General features: G+C 41.5%; 1 long non-coding RNA gene across 1 annotated transcript; it reads right to left on the reverse strand.

Moving 5' to 3' along the window:
* Positions 1 to 225: 225 nt before the first annotated feature.
* On the reverse strand, positions 226 to 1,405 carry LOC307225601. The gene is made up of 2 exons (XR_013843105.1): positions 1,218 to 1,405; positions 226 to 1,125 (listed from the first exon to the last, which is right to left on the reverse strand). It is a non-coding gene; the product is annotated as an uncharacterized lncRNA (long non-coding RNA).
* Positions 1,406 to 3,445: the final 2,040 nt, after the last annotated feature.

Genomic DNA, 3,445 nt, shown 5'->3' on the forward strand with positions numbered 1-3,445 from the left:
TCTAATAACCACCTTAAGCAGTTTTCCTTTGGGAAAAGCTATTCATCTTCTGCATCTTCCAAGCCCAGTTCCACACACAAAACACATCTATGAATTTCAAGCAATGAGTGCTCAATTATTATTTTGACCTCAAATAAAAAGTATGTGCCCTATTTTTCCAATATCTTTTCATGTCAATAGCCCCACCATGTTTTTTACAGAATGATAATATCCACAGCTTAAAAGATTACGTATTCCAAGGAGCACAGAGCTGCCCACTGGCAATTGCAGCCCTGAGATGAGTTCCCTCTTCTTTGTTAATACATCTTGTTCTACTCAACCATGGCCTGGCATCATTTAAGCCACAAGGGGACGGGAATATGGGGCAAGTTGTATTCAGTTTACTAAGGGGGAAGAAGGCAATTGACACAGGCTGTCATTTTTGCTGCTGGATGCTTCATGTTTCTCGTAAAGTTGAGATCTGCCCTAAGTTGTACTGCACACTCCAAAGCTCAATGAGAGAGTTTCATCACAATAATAAAATAGCACATACACAATCCAAAATAATATATATATATACATACACCAGAAAGGAAACAACTGACACAACTGAAACCTGCTTTGTAGTCTACACTGCCAGGACTGATGAGGAAAACTTGTTATTCACTTGACGAGCTTTCCATCAGTTGTCGAGGTATAGTAGAAAAAGAACGGTTACTAATTACATACGGTAATTCCTTGACAGTGTCCTTCTTAGCAATAGTTCTGCAATTGTAACACTTGCATGGTGAAGTACCATGGGTACCAACAAGCAATATCCACAGGAATAAATGATGCACAAACTCTTTGCCCTTTGTGCAAAGAAGCTGTTTCGTTTCCCTAGATTTGTTTTTCAGATTCCAACACTAGCAAAAGGAAGAGGGCCAATTAACACACTTTCTCTCCCCCCCCCCATCACTTCAATCAAGGTTTCTTGAACATCCCTCTCCAGGTACTTGCCGAACCATCTGAAAAACACAGGACCAAGCGATGGCTCCCCCCGCCCCCAGACCAGCTTGAAAGAGGGGAGGATTTAGTCCAGCGAAATGGGTTAAATGCCATGTATCGGGGCACCACTTTTCTAATCCTTAAACCAGACTCATGGGGCTGATAATTAGTGAAACAAAAATTTCAGGCATGCCGAATCACAAGGATTCTAGGTATGTCTGGCACAACCCACAGACCAAAATCCTACTAACTGTAAAATGATCTCAGGAAGCACAAAGGCTCTTTTGGCTTGTTTTTTTATTGAACAACAGCCCTCCAGAGCCTCACAGCAAACTCTCTTCGAAATGGAGGGCAGTTTTAAAATTCTACTGTTACATGACCTGTGATTTGAGAGGGGGTGATCAGCTGTTTGTAAAAATAATACAAAATCCAGTTAGGTTTGCACTAACCTAAGTAGCTCTTTGGATCCCAGTCCATATTTTGCAGATTTAATGCATGATCTGCATGATCTGTTGTGCAGCGCTTCCCTCCCTTAGATCCAGAAATTACTGGCACACCCGAGAGCCAAAGGCTGCACAGTGCAGTAGTCAATCACACTGTTTGCAACTGACTGGATTACATGACAACAGCTTGCACCAGGAGCCACAAGGCTGGGTGCTGTTTGAACTGCTCCAGTCAGTCATTAACAGTCAAAACTGTAATGTGCAAAGCCTATGAAACCATGCAGGCTCCAGACCGAAGCACACTTTGTGTTTGCTGGGCCTTGGTTGCCTGAATCAAAACAATTTACAGACTGTACACGACAACTGCCTGGTCGATATACTACATTTATCCACATGCGTGCATACCAGGAGATGATCAGGACAGAAAAGGTACTGTGTGAATGAGCCCCACCCAACAACAAAAAATCCAAAGCCTGATAAGCAAGAGCTTACAGAAGTATTAAGTTCTAAATTATAGACTCTGTACAATTCATTCTACTGAGACTTCACTGAAAACAAATACTTTCGAAAGCCTTACATGTATAACCCACCCACTCCCACATATATTCTTATATCTATATATCTATAGTTGTATTGTCTTCTGCACAGCAGAAGTTTATAATATTTTAGAATCACTTTTATTACACTGAACGAAATGTTTGCATACATAATACAAAATGCCTGCATGTATAATACATAGCGTACGTAAATCTTGATAGAAATGGAAAGTGATTGACATTTTCATTATAGCCCCCCATTCTCTGCTTGTGTCTGGCAGATCTATCGGTCGCCAATACACTGCACAAGCAGAACCTTCCCTCCTTCTCTTCCCTCTGCATGCGCCTCCTGCTTTCTGAAATCTGGTCTAGGGGTTCCCCCAGCCCTTGAGACCATATGGGGAGCATGTGTGGGGAGGAGAGGGAGAGAAGTTCTCTTGCACAACCAGAAGTTGTTCCACTTACATAGTTTTTTGTTGGATATAACCCAGAAAGTTTCTAGGGAAAGAGTTTCACAATATCTTACAACTTCATAACCCTGTTGAATTGAAGCAATTGGATTTATATAGGTTGGTTAACGGTTTATGGGTTGGGTTCGATCCCAATTCAAGCGCACAAGTCTCAAAAATGCATGTTAATACTATATTTCGTGTCTGTCTCTCTGTGTGCATGCACACCAAATTCAGAAATTCCATTTTCATAATTCATACCCAATTTTTTTATTTGAACGTGTGTAGGTTTTTAAAAATTCATTATTTCTATTAAAAGTTCTGTTGCATAATTATAAACATTTTTACCTAAAAGACAGCAGAAGCAAACAAAAGCCCCACATATATTATACAGTGGTGCCTCACAAGACGAAATTAATCCGTTCCGTGAGGCTCTTCGTATAGCGGTTTTTTCGTCTTGCGAAGCAAGCCCATTGACAGCTTAGCGGATTAGCGCTATTAGCGGTTTAGCGGCTTTTAGCGATCAGCTGTTAAGTGGCTTATCAGCGGATCAGCTGGTAAGCGGCTTAGCGGCTTAGGAAAAGGGGGGGAGGGGAAAAAACCCGCAGGAACTCGCAAGACATTTTCGTCTTGCGAAGTAAGCCCATAGGGAAATTCGTTTTGCTAAGCGCCTCCAAAACGGAAAACCCTTTCGTCTAGCGGGTTTTCTGTCTTGCGAGGCGTTCGTCTTGCGGGGCACCACTGTATTTCGTTTTCTTGGTCTGCTACTAAGGAGAATAGTGTTCAGGGAAATAAGGTCTGCTTCACACATCCTATTTTCCACGTGTTTGGTGAATTGCTTTTAAGTGTGATTATGACAAACAGATTTTTGAACACTGAAGTGACATGCAGATCCATTTTAAATGTGGAGAGTCTTTCAAAGCTGTATGTAGCTGTAAATGCAGCTCTATGCATTCTGCAATTCCATTCTGTATAGGAAATTTACTGTTTATCCTAGATAACTAAACTAGGGATGGTGGCAAAATTCACTGCAAGCAAACCAAGCACTGAA

Source organism: Podarcis cretensis, assembly GCF_951804945.1.
Source record: "Podarcis cretensis genome assembly, chromosome: 10".
Taxonomy (NCBI): Eukaryota; Metazoa; Chordata; class Lepidosauria; order Squamata; family Lacertidae; genus Podarcis; species Podarcis cretensis.